We start from the raw sequence: 14,799 nt of genomic DNA on the forward strand, positions 1-14,799 counted from the left end.
AGGTGATGACACTTGATCCAAAAATCCATGTAAAATAACAGCAGTTTAGTGATTCATAAATTAATTCCAGTGCATAAGATAAATACTGCATAAACATGTATTCTAGGCATGGCATGAAACGTAGGCATTCCTATCTCAAATACATGTACTGACAGATCACAAAATAGCAGTAGACAGGCCATTCGAATCAACAGATGATCCGATCTAGTCACCATAGGGTTTTGCAAAGACAACTTACTGGGAAGCGCTCCGGCTATGGACAATGTAGAGACTGTTGAGTCGATGAAGGCAGGCGCACATGTGTTGTTTCTTTTCCTCCCGTCAATAGTTTCAACCATGGTGTCACAACTCAATTATATAAGTTGGTCTCTCTCCACCTACTCAAGTAATATGGGAATAAAGTTTCCACCATATCATGCATACATGAATGGGCCTTTAGGATTTATTAGCGTTATTATTTGGCCCAAGGCCTAAATCTTCTAACAGTGTACACCAATTACTAATTATTATCACTAATTTCACACCAAAATAAAATAAACAATTGTGCCAACTACTGTCGATTTCCTTCTCCATGCTTAAAAGAAATGCAGATTTGCAGTGGACTAGCCTCCCTTAATGCTTTTGATGCCAACCTTTGTAATAGCCTCCCTTAAATATACGGAGCCATCTATGTTTTGGGGTGTCCGCAAAAAGTTAAACCATTTGAAAACTTGTAATTTATACTATTTACCATTGTAAATATAGAGGTTTTGCTGACTTACTGGTTGATCCCATCTTAGATTTTCTTGTGATGGGGCTTCAACGTGGTACAAGTATAACTCACAGATATATCACATAATTATTCATTATGCAAGCAAACCATCCTAATCTCACTACACGCTCCACCTTAAGCATTTTGGTATTCGAAAAGTTATGATTGAGCCATTGCCGATAAACAATTTTGATATTTGCCATTTTTCATTTTTTCAGCAATTAGAACAACCGCCCGAAACGAGCCAGAGTCAACTGACTGCTTAACTGTCGGATCGGAGCAGGCAACCAGAGTGGACGCATGGTGCAATTTCTGCCCGGAACGGAAGGGTCTGGCGGGCTGCTCAGCCCGCGAGGCTATATATCGCGCGCGACAAATCAATCATTTGTCGCGCGCGTGGAAGTTGGTGAAACTGACTCATTTATAGTTGGCGAAACCGGCCCATTTATAGTTGGCGAAATTGGCCCATTTATATTTCTTCAGTCTACGAGTTACAGGTCGGCCCATCAGTGGATTGAATTTGAACCTGTGTTAAAACCGGAGTTCATTACCACCTCAACACGTGACATTTTTCAGATAGTGGAAGAGAACTAATTTATTTAACATTTCCAGCCTCGTCAAACAGGTGGGAACCCACAGTGGCTCACGCGAGCGCCAACATTTATTTTGTCTGCTCTGCGCTTCGTCCACCGGTCATTCCAGACCCAATGTGCCATTTTATTTATTTCTTTGTTTTTATTTTTCTATACAACCAGTCCGTCCGTTTGAAATTGCTGAGCATAGCTTTCGCTTCATTTTCCTTTTCTATTCATTTTCTTCTTCATTTGCTTTTTCTTTCTTTCATTTCCTTTCTATTTCACATGTACATTCTTTCTTCTGCTTGCAATTCCTTACTTTCACAACTCGTGATATATTTCATCTTCAATCTATTTTCTTTTCATTTTCCTATTCCTTTTGCATTGGTTGCTAGCTATTTTCTTCTCTATTATTTTATACTCATATTTATTTTCTTATTTTCATGTTTATAATTTTGTCTTTCTAGATAGTTTTATTTCCCCTTCCTATTTTATATGCTTACAATTTATATATTCCTTTTCCCATCTAACTATCGATATATACAGTTTATTCATGTGTTTTGTCCCTTCGTTTCTTCTATTTTTCAAATACTCATGTAAATATTCTGTCTTTGATAGTTTACTTATAATTGACATCATTCTTATTTTATTTTTTGAATATTGCGATGTTAACAAATCTATATTTGATGGGTCCTATACTACAACTATTTTTTTTAAACTAACTTGTTCACTTTTAATGCTGATTTGGTTCGACCTGTGGATGTATTTCTATACATAGAAGAATTTGTTCGCATATAGATCCCTCTTGTTCAATTTGTAGATCAATTTGTTTGTAGAACTCAATTATTTATTCGTTTTGTAGATAAAATTGTTCTAAGATGTGGAGACATTTGTTCATGCTATTCAACATCTATTATTTGTCCTATAGACTTATACAATCCATTATTTAAGGAACATGTGTGCAGGGTGCCATTATTCACTATACTCTATAGACTAAATATTCATACTAAATATTCGTTTGTAAAGTTTTTCTTATGAGCAAATGTAAAGTAATTTATTTAAGGAACACGTGGTATTTATGATTAGAGAAAGACGTGTGAACAAAAATAACTATGCAACGCCAAATTATTTTTTCTCTTTGTTGATTAAATTGTTTTGTGATGTTGACTGATTTGTTCGCGATATTTGTTTTTCATTGTAATCAAATGTTCGCGATGTGTAATATTTTTGTTCGTTGTAAATTACTATTTGTTCGTTATGTTTAACTTTTTGTTCGCACGAAATAATTATTTGTTCGTATTGTTAAATATTTATTTCTAGTAGCCAAAATTCATTAATTAGTATTAAAAAATAATTTTTAAAATATCATGCAAGCATAGGTAAGTGTGGTCTTGTTTTGAAAATCTTGTCATAAGAAAGATAATGATGCAATCAGAATTTAATTTGGAAGCAAAATTTAAGATTTGTAGGTTTGTTTGCATGAACTCTCCTTGCATGTGGGTGATGTCATCAATCTATCTTCATATTTTTTTTCTATTTTTTGTACCGCAGTTTATTGAGCTAATGTTTAAGACTCGTTTAATTTGTGCATACCGCGCGCATGCATCGGCTGCCCTACAAACTAATACTATCATAAAGTAATGGTCGGTCCATAATCTTCCTTGCGTGGTCTGGGCCGCATTGAACTCATGCGCTGATTCTGGCACTTCTAGCACAAGTATTTAGAAATAGTGGGCCTGAAGAGCCACGATTCGTGCTAGTGTCGTTTTTGTGCTGGTGACGAAGTCTATTCCATCTGGGCCTGGAGAGCCGATTTCAGCCCAAATAACGAAGCGGCGGCGCCCACCCTTCAGGCGACAAAACTGAGCTGTCGCTTTCAGCGACAGCGAACCGCACCCCTGCTCGGCTGTATTTGTTGAAAGGCCTACTAAGTGTTTGGATGGGTCAACTTCCGGCCCAACTCTAGCGCCCTGGGAATTTAACCAAATTCACAACTAGAAAGAGGCCCACCCAATACGTCGGGACTATATATCGCGCGAGTTACATTTTCATCTTCCTCGGCCTAAAGTAATAGCGCAGGCCTATAGTGTAAACAGAATCAGGTTCTGTTAGTTAATAGATCAGACCATAGACCCACGTCACGTTTACACATGCGCATGGAGTTCAGGCAGCGCATCATCCATGTGGGTAGTCTGATGGGAGTTCACTGACACCATTGAAAGTGGATAGCTGGTTTTTTTTCTTTTCTTTTTAGTATTCAATTTTGTTACCTACACTTTTTTATTGTAATTTGTCCCGCCGTCTCGTTTTTCTATTTCTTCCCTTTCTTTTTCTTTATTTCTCCTTCCAACCATCTGCATGTAATATTTTTTCCTATCTCTTTCTCTATATTTTTATTCTAAAATTATATGTAGATATTTTCATAGATTGTAATTTGCCTATATTGTTGATTCTTATACGCATATTTATTCTTATATAATTAGATATTGACAAATCTATGCTGACTTTTCTTGTGGAAATATCTAACCTTGCTATTTTTTTTGCCCAGGGTCTAAATAAGTTCAACATATTTTTTTATTCTTTATTTTTACTTATTACTTTCTTTCTTTTTCCTTCTTGTCATTGTATATGATATTTATTTCATTCTCTTTCTTTTTTTTCATTCTACAACCATATCTTGATATTCTTTTTTAATATAATTCAACTATTTTTATAATTTATTTTATCCATCTTACTTTTTACATAATTAGATATTAAGATATCTATAATTTGATTATTTTGTAGTGAAGTTATTTGTACATATTAGAATCATTCACGCTCAATGTTTAATACTAACTTGTTCAGCACACGCACATATTCCGTTTGTCCACAAAAAATATTTATTTTGCGATATGGATGCAGAACCGCCTAAATTATCCCGGCTCAAGTGCGCAGGCCATCACCATAAAGGCAACATTAGCTTAAACGCACTTCAAACGGAATAATTTTTGGTCTGTCGGGTAACGTCCCGATACAACCACCGATTCTCGGATCGAACAAGCATACCCCGCACGAAGGCGAGTTCAGAGATATTACAACCACAATTTTTTACAACACAGGCATAGTAAAGATTACAAACCAGTTCAAAACATTATTTACAAAGCCAACTTAAGTAAAACAGTTATACAAACCATAATTATAAGTTCAGAGTTTAAACAGCGGAAGATAAAACACGACGGCTACAACACGTCACAAATTGGTACCAAGCTAGCCCAGGCAAGGTATCACTCGTCATAGTCATTGCCGGTCGAAGACGTATCCCACTCTACGGACCAGCCAGGAGGCAACGAGCAAGGATAGGTCAAGCTAGCGATCTGATCCTCAAAACTCATACCTGAAAAAGGGTTTCAACAGCAAGGCTGAGTATTCTAATACTCAGCAAGACTTAACCGCCAACAGGTATAAGTAGCCCACCTTAGCTAGACTATGCAAGACTTTGTGAGGCTCTGGTTTTCTTTTGCTGAAAAGCAATAAAGAGTGTGTCCTTACTTTCAAGTTTTAGCTTTCAAGGTTCTAGTTGATTAACCGTTCTATGTAAGCAACTACTATCCAATCATGGTAGAAAACAAAGCAAACACCAATATTGATTAAAGTATTGTTGCTCTTCTTACTCTGTGTGGCAAAGAGATAAAGCAGTCTCATTTCATCGTGAGAGGCGGACGATTCTGAATCGAAATTCAACCTTGCAAGGATAACCTAGCACACACGTCTGGAATACCATCGGGTCATTCCCAAACAACCGTTGACCTTTCTTTCCGGCTTGTGGATAGGGTCACTCTCCCCGACTACAGGGCCCCAAGGCCGCACCTTGTCCCTTGAAGTCGTAGTGTTGCGCAACATAAAAATAAAACCTATCCCTACTGAGAGAGTGAAAGGTATATCCACTCCCCGGTCCAATCGGCTACTAGGCTTGCCGCGTACCATATTTACGGCATGTGACTAGTACTTTCAAAAACTTAACCAACACTACCACACACCGCGACCTTAGCAAGTTCATCAACACAGACGGGGCCTCACATAAAGTCATGATATCGATCACAACACCGTCCGTCGTCCTTATATTGATAACAGAAAGTAAACAGGCAATTCCTATAAAGCTCGCGAGTGACAGGCAATCACCCGACTTTTACCGGTCCTATGAGCTTAGCAAGTAGTCGAACTCATGTCTAGTGTTCAGTACATAGGTTCCTACGATCATGCATCTAGGGTTTCAATTCAAATCCTAAGAACTGTAAATGCACAAGTAAGTACTACAGTAAATGATATTAATTTGAAATATAGGTTATGTCCGGGGCTTGCCTTCTCGGTAGTTGCTAACTATTTCAGCCCTAGACTCTTCCGAACTTTGGTCCGGGGCTTCAGTTAGTTCCGCAGTGTTTACTTGAGCTTCGAGATCACCTCCGTCAGATTCCGGGATCAGCTCGTACGTCCCGTCCGATAAGGCAGTCGTGTCTACATGTAATGCAAGAACAATATTATAAGCACACATGGGCAATCGTTTGTAGAGTAGTTAAATAACAAAACTAACTACACAAGGCATCATGATCAACAGCACAAAAGAAGTTGATTAACTTCATAAACAAGTGGGGGTGGTTTTCTTATAACAAACAAAACATAGTTTGCTAACAAAACAACTACTCAAAGTACAAACAGTAATAAATTCTGGCAAAATTACACTAAACAGAACATGAACAAAGTAATCTACCCTGTAAAAAATCATGCCATAACATCTAACCATTTAATCAGAACAAAACAATCATTCAGACAGCACATAGAACAAACTTGAATTATACAGGTCAAACTAAAGCAAAACAGAAGCTCAAAATTTAACAGGAGATTGATATAGAAAAGAACTAACTACAGTGAATTTTTCATGATTTTATCTACACAGAAATAATTATGAGAAAACAAACAAAACCGACAACAGATTATCAAGATTCATTTTTAGCCCCTGATCTAGCCATGAACTGAAGGTCAAACTTCCTGGACAAGCTAAGATACTCCAGATGAACACGAATATTTTCAGGATTTAACAAGAACAGAAACTATATATCATAAATAAAGTCTATTAAACAAGGATTAAATCAAATAAATAGATACACAAGAGAACTAAACATGAAATTTTTATAGCAAAACAAGTGTTACAAGAGTGAACTACCATAAAAGTTTCACTGCAAGACATGGCTTTATGCAGTAGTTAAGAAAAAGATGAAAACAACTAGTATTTATGCACTAGAAACACAAATTAAAATCTACAGCAAAAACTTGCAACTAAAGCCTAACATATTATGGTTCTACTGGATAGAGCTCTACAAGAGGATTCCAAAACATCAAGATTTGCTATTTTACGAATTTTCTATGAATTGATATTGAATTTCAAAGATCACTGAAAATCATTACAAAGCAGCCCCTAAGGCACTATTCATCTGAGTCTAGGCCTATTCAAATAACCCCCCGGGTTCTCTGGAATTTCAAACCCGAGGTCCTCGGGTTGGGTCAGAGGGGGAGCGCGGGTTTGACCGGCGGTTTCTCGGCGAGGGGCTCACCGGCGGCGAGGGTGGAGGGGTGCGTGAGCTTCACGGGTTCACGGCACACCTCTAGGTGGTCTAGGGTTGCGGGGAGAGGCCCGGAGGCGGCGGCTCGGTGGAGCAGGGCGGCTTGGCGGCGGAGGCAAGCGACGGCGAGGTAGCTCCGGCGAGGATTGGGCGAGGGGAAGCGGCCTGGGAGTTGCGCGAGGACGAGGCGCAGCTAATGGTGGGGGCTATTGGGGTGGAGCGGGTCTAGGGTGGCGGCTCCGCAGCGGGGTGAGCTAGCCGGCGTTCAAGCGGGGCGGCGGCTGTGTTCTGCGGTGTGGGAGCGAGGAGAGAGCAAAAGGGCGGTAGGAATTGGTTTCTGGGGTATTTGTAGGGCTCGGGCGCTCGCTAGACGAGGACGGCGGCCACTGCAGCAGGCTCTCCACCGCGACGGCGAGGTGGCGGCGGCGCGGGCGCTTCTGGACTCGGCGGCGCGCGTGGCACGGCCGGGGAGCTCCAGCGCGAGGCAACAGGAGGGGGAGGAGCTCTGGGGCGACGCGTGGGTGACAGCGCACGGCGAATTAATGGCCGGGAAGGCGCTCCACGGCGGTGGCGGGCGGTGTTGTCGGCGGCGAGAGAGAAAACAGAGCAGGGGGGTGGAGGTGGAAGAAAAGGGTCGTTTTGCAATTACCAAAAGTTCCAGGGACTAAACTGTAAACCAGCGATAACTTTCAAACCAAAACTCAAATGGAAAAGTGCCCAACATGAAAGTTGTTCAACTTTTCAAGATCTACAACTTTGATGTTGTGCAAAAATTTATTTGACCAAAGATACAAGAGTTAAAATTAAACTCATAGAAGGGATTTTGAATTCTAGGAATTTTATCCTTTTTAAAGCAAATTCACTTCAAACATAGATTTAAAAGTAAAATTTGCTGCCATGCATTAAATGCACTGCAATTTTACAAAAACACCCCCCACAAAAGCTATATTCACAAATAACTATATAAAGGACCTTGCATAAAATCATAATTACACATATAACCTTTCATAATTACAAAAAGATCCTTTTCAAGCAATTCAAGCACATGATGCAAAGCAAACATACACAATTACTGTGCAGACACCTTTTTAATTACTGTGCAGACACCCGGGGTGTTACAGCCTTCCCCCCTAAAAGGAATCTCGACCCGAGATTACAGGAAGAAAAGGATGCAAAGACTTGGCACCTGGATTGGTTCTAAGAAAGTCGGGAAAGTTTCGTTGGAGAAAATTTTCAGTCTCCCAAGTAGCTTCTTCTACTGTATGCTGATTCCATTGGATTTTGTACATTTTAACTTTCTCCCTTCTAGTACTTCTTTCTTTGGTGTCAAGAATCTTGATCGGATACTCCTTATAAGATAGATCGGATTCAATCTCGATATCCTGTGGGTCAAGGATCTCAGTAGGTACCCTGGTACACTTCCGGAGTTGTGATACATGGAAGACATCATGAATGGCAGCCAACTGAGATGGAAGACGAAGTCGGTAGGCAACGGGTCCACAAGTTTCGATAATTTCAAATGGTCCGATGTATCGGGGTGCTAATTTCCCTTTTACGCCAAAGCGTTGAACACCTTTAGTAGGAGATACTCGCAAATATACGAAGTTCCCTACCTCGAATTGTAAAGGATCTCTTCTTTTGTCTGCATAACTTTTCTGTCTTGATTGAGCCGCTTTAAGATTAACCTGGATAACTTTGACTTTCTCCTCTGCCTCAGAGACTAAATCTGGCCCAAAAATTTTGCGTTCTCCAGCTTGCGACCAATTCAAAGGAGTTCGACACCTTCGACCGTATAATGCTTCAAATGGTGCCATTTGCAAGCTAGATTGATAACTGTTATTATATGAAAACTCTGCCAGTGCTAGGCATTTAACCCAGTTCTTGCCATATTGAATAGTACATGCCCTCAACATGTCTTCAAGGATTTGATTGATTCGTTCAGTTTGCCCATCTGTTTGTGGATGATAAGCTGAACTACGAATCAGTTTTGTTCCAAGGGATTCTTGCATTTGCTCCCAGAAACGTGCAATAAACTGAGGCCCACGATCAGAAATAATTGTCTTAGGAATTCCATGCAAACGAACAATCTGATCGAGATAAATTTCTGCATATCTCTTGGCAGAATAAGTTGTGTGTACTGGAATAAAATGAGCGGTCTTGGTGAGTCTATCAACGATTACCCACACAGAATCATGCTTAAGAGGAGTAGTGGGTAGACCAACGATAAAATCCATACTGATGTCCTCCCATTTCCAGGATGGAATGGGTAAAGGTTGGAGAGTACCAGCTACTTTCAAGTGACTAGCCTTAACTCTTTGACAAACATCACATTCAGAAACATATCTGGCGATCTCTCTTTTCATTCGAGTCCACCAGAAATTTTGTTTGAGATCATGGTACATCTTGGTACCACCGGGATGAATCGAAAACTTCGATAGATGTGCTTCATCAAGGATTTGCTTTCTAAGCTGATGATCCTTAGGTACCACCAGTCGAGATTCAAACCATAGAACTCCTCTATGATCCACTCGGAAACATTTATACTTTGCTTCTCCTTGTGATAACTTTTCCTTGATGATCTTGATACCCTCATCATGTAATTGCCCCATGATGATGCTATCATGAAGTGTAGGCTCAAGGGATATATGGTTCAAACTTCCTTGAGGTACCATTTCTAGGTTTAACTGGATGATAATGCACTTCTAGATCATAATCCTTTATCAACTCTAGCCAGCGTCTCTGTCTCATGTTGAGATCAGCTTGAGTGAAGATATATTTGAGACTCTTATGGTCAGTGTAAATATTACAGTGAGTCCCCATAAGATGATGTCTCCAAATCTTAAGAGCGTGAATTACGGCTGCTAACTCCAGATCATGGGTTGGGTAATTCTTCTCATGATTCCGGAGAGCTCTTGATGCATAGGCAATAACCCGGTTATCTTGCATAAGCACACAACCAAGTCCCGTACCAGAAGCATCACAATAGACATCAAAAGGTTTGGTACTGTCCGATGTAGCCAATACTGGAGTAGTAGTTAATCGTGCTTTAAGAATTTGGAAAGCTTCTTCACACTTATCATTCCAAACAAACTTCACTCCCTTCTTCAATAACTCCATCATAGGCTTGGCTATTCTAGAGAAATCAGTAATGAATCGACGATAATATCCAGCTAAACCAATAAAACTGCGAATTTGATGGACTGAAATAGGAGATTCCCAATCCATCACTTCTTGTACTTTAGTTGGATCAACCGATATACCATCACTGGAGATAGTGTGACCTAAGAATTTTACACTGTCCAACCAAAATTCACACTTGGAGAATTTGGCATAAAGATGATGATCTCGTAACCGTTGAAGAACGATACACAAATGTTCAGCATGATCTTCTTCATTCTTGGAGTAGATCAAAATATCGTCAATGAACACCACGACGAATTTATCCAGCTCCGGCATGAAGACTGAATTCATCAAGTACATAAAATATACTGGGGCGTTGGTAAGGCCAAAAGACATAACCAGATATTCATATAGTCCATATCTGGTAGAGAAAGCAGTCTTTGAAATATCACAAGGCTTGATCTTTATTTGATGGTAACCCGAACGAAGATCAATCTTAGAGAAAACCTTAGCTCCAGCTAACTGGTCAAACAGAATATCAATGCGGGGAAGAGGATACTTATTTTTAATAGTGACCGCATTGAGTGGTCGATAGTCAACACATAGCCTCAAGCTGTTATCCTTCTTCTTCACAAACAGGGCTGGACATCCCCAGGGTGAAGAACTCGGACGTATAAATCCCTTGTCAAGAAGGTCTTGGAGTTGGACTTTCAATTCTGCTAACTCATTTGGAGGCATTCGGTACGACCTCTTAGAAATAGGGGCGGTACCAGGTTGAAGTTCAATAACAAACTCGATATCTCTATCAGGGGGCATTCCAGGCAAATCATCTGGAAATACATCTGCATACTCCCACACAATAGGGATATCTTCAAGTTTAATTCCTTTTGTGGCATAGGCACAAGAGTTGAAGCACTCTTGTTGTGGGAGATAGAGTATGGTGGCTCATTGATGTGGTGAATCTATCTCAATGGCTCGGGAAGAGATATCTAACAGTACTTTATGTTTAGTCATCCAATCCATGCCCAAAATAACATCCATGCCTTCTAAATTCAACAAGATCAAATCTGTCTTGATCAAGCTACTACCCAGCTTAATTAGCACATGTCTAGTGATTTGATTGGAAGCTATCTTCCCACCAGGGGTTGTTATCATAAAAGATCCCTTAGTATGACAAAAGTCCAATCCTATTTTTGCTCCAAATTTGGTACTTATAAAACTATGAGTTGCACCAGAATCAAACAATATGATGGCGGGTTTATTGTGAATAGAAAAAGTACCCGTCATTACTGGTGCTCCTTCTGGAAGGTCTGCAAGAGTAGTGAAATTAACTCTCCCTTGCCGGACTTGCACCATTTGTCTCCTGCCCTTGCCCTTGTTGTTGTTGTTCTGGTTGGAGTTTTGCCCTGGATTATTCCTTCTGGGCTGCGGACAATTCTTGGCAAAGTGAGATGTACTGTCGCAGTTGAAGCATCGATTATTACCATTCCCACTATTGAATTGTGGGGCATTTGGCCTTGGGCTAGATTGCTGCTGCTGCTGCTGTTGCTGTTGCTGCTGCTGAGGCACTGGAGGTCTGAATCCTCCCTGCTGCAGGGGTGGTTTAAACACAAGTCTGCCCACTGGGGCATTTCCCTGTGGAGGTCTGGGTGGAGTATTTTGCACCAGACGATACCTCGGTGGCTGGGCACTCGAGGGTCCTGTGGGTGCCTTCCGCTTCTTCTCAGCACGATGGGCAGTAATACAGTCCTCCTGTGTAATGACCAGGTTGACCAGCTCATTGTAGGTGTTGGGCTGAACAAGGTTCAGGCGTTCCTTGAGCTTGGTATTGAGGCCACGACGAAAACGATCACGCTTCTTGGCATCCGCATCAGCATGATGGCCCGCATACTGGCACAGATGATTGAAGGTCTGTGCATATTGTAAAACAGTGCGGGTTCCCTGATCTAGAGCCAAGAACTCATTCAACTTTCTTTCAATTAGTCCATCCGGAATATGATGTGATCTGAAGGCAGTTCTGAATTCCTCCCAAGATATGACATGTTCAGCAGGCTGCATTGCACAATAATGATCCCACCATATACGTGCAGGACCGCGAAGTTGCTGAGCGGCAAAGTGGGCCTTGTTTACATCAACACACGGTACTGCTAACAAAGCAAACTTGGAATTGATTGTACGGAGCCAAGCATCGGCGTCCAGTGGGTCATCAGCTTTGCTGAAAAGCGGAGGTTGGGTACCAAAGAATTCCTGGTAACCCGCTGGTTGTGCCTCACGTCCTCCATACTGTTGGCGTGGCTGATTTTGTTGCCCTTGGACTAGTTGGCGAAGTAATTCTGTTTGCATGGCCATTAACTCGGCCAGATTCGACGGGGGTGGCGGTGGCTGCTGAGATCCACTGCCAGCTTCACAACCGAAGCCATCAGGCGTTCCACGAGTATGACCTACCATCTGTAATTATGGAAGACATCCATTAGATACATATTTCTTGCTTCCAAAATCAATGGTACATACAATGATCATACATTGGATATCAAAATAAAATCAGCAGAATTTAACTAAATGCGGTGTAGCACAATATGCAAACACATATTTATGTAACCCATAATACTCAGAATAGGTCAGCTGTCAGATAGCTTCATGCTCCATCGTTTTGGATACTTAATACTGAGAGCAAAAGGGTAAAGAAGATCATCTAGCAATTCATTCTTTATCGCTATGTGCTATGCTGCTAATCAACGGAGATCATAGAAGTGATTGGACTAAAAATTTAGTCTCACAAATTCATTAGGCTAAATTTGATGAGCACCCATGCCACAAAACTTGCAACATCTGTAGTATTCATCAAACAGCCTAGAAATGTACAAACGAAGAGAATTGGTAAACAGGAAGATCATGATTTCCAAACTGGTAGTCGCTACTTATATTACACTCAAAGTAGCATTTTTCTTACAACCTAACATCACTCACCCTTACCACATATAATACAACAAGTGGTACTGTTCCCTAGGGCTATTTTACAACATCTCTTCCCTATGTACATAAGCTACCACAAGAGAAAACACAAACTATCTAGGACTAGTCTAAGGCGCCTAGAAGTCGTCGAGGTTGCCCACAGATGAGGCACTGCCGGAAGAAGAGTCATCCGGCTGAGGGTTAGGCTCAACAAGTGCGTGCTCTGAATCTAAGTCAGATACTCCCTCAATCTCCTCTGGGTCCTCTTCTGCTGCTGCAGGCTCGGCTGGGGCATCTAGTTGCTCCTGGAGCATACCAACATGTGCTAAAGCATCAACCCAATCTGCTTGAAGCTCATTCACCTGCCCCTGAAGAAAACTAATAACTATGTTGCGCTGCTCTATCTCAGCACCATGATCCATAGCCTGATGCTCAAACTGTGCAATGGCCAGATCTCTCCCAGCAACGGCATCCTGAAGTCCCTGAATCTGAGTATCCCTCAAATGAAGGCCTCGCTGAAAACTCTGGGCCAAGTCTATCACCTGGTCCATGTGTCGCTGCTGAAGTATCTGGTAGTGAGACTGAGCATTCATATATCTGACTACTGCCTCGATAGTCTCATCCGCTACATCTCCAATCAAGTGCCCAAAGTGTGTGACCCTGAACAGCCACTCTGCATTGCCAGCACTGACTGCTGGAAACAAACCAATAGGATATGCAGCTACCTCCTCGGGATGGTGCTCACAAAAAGTGGTGATAGCGTTGAGAGCTGCTTTCTCAAAAGCATCCACAAGACGGTACCCAATCACCTCAATCTCAATCGGTGGCCACTCCAAGGTGGGGTGCTGAGGAATGGTCATTGTAACTCTGTTCTTCTTAATTCCCTCCTCAGAAAACTGGCGTCCCGTGTACTGGGGTGGATCTGGGTAGTGGAAGATACGAAGTGAATCCCAAAGAATCCTTGGGAAACCCTCCCAGTACAGACAGTCGGTATGAGCATTCCCCTCCTCATCCCAAAAGATATGGGAACAAGTCGCCATCTGAATCAAAAAGGATTCAAATGTGAGTAATACAATTATCTCAAGACTTCTCAAATAAAGCTTTAAGAAGACTGCGGAAAAGCATATATGACTCTAGATCAAAAGATGATATGGTTCCAAACTCAGAAAATAATAAACCACAATCGGTACTGGTTCATCATTTGAGATTCAAAGGAATGAAAAGATTCTTATAACAACAAGTTGGGGCTTAGGATGAAGGCATGACTCAAAACCATTGTTTTCAACCCACAAAGTCTAAGCATTTAACAAGCATGCCTCTAAAATCAAAATCTAACCCACTTATGGTTTAAGCACACTAATACTTATCTATGAGAATTCATACTAGAAATTCCTTACAAAGCTTAGGTAACAACTTCAAACACTAAGAACCAAATCAAACATCAACTAGATATGCATGCACGTCCTGACCGTCCTCACAAGATAAACAATTGCCAACTATCGTTGGGCTTACGTGGTTAGCACGGTGGCATACATAAATACGGCTCTCCCTATATATAGCTAGTCGATACATTCTAACCGTTCTTAACTTATCGAATCGCGGTTAGTGTTCCTGCAGAAGATTGACAGAACAATATATATATCCAATGAACCTTTCATGCCAGCACTCATGAAAGCGTTCCCAAACATTACCGCTCACTATAGAAGCGGCAGCCATACAATTTCCGCCGTATGGCCAACGTTAACATACGCTACTCAGAAGCGTATTCACAAGTTCCTTTACTCCCAATATAGTCGACCAAGATCGA

This window comes from Panicum virgatum, chromosome 5K (genome assembly GCF_016808335.1).
Source record: "Panicum virgatum strain AP13 chromosome 5K, P.virgatum_v5, whole genome shotgun sequence".
NCBI lineage: Eukaryota > Viridiplantae > Streptophyta > Magnoliopsida > Poales > Poaceae > Panicum > Panicum virgatum.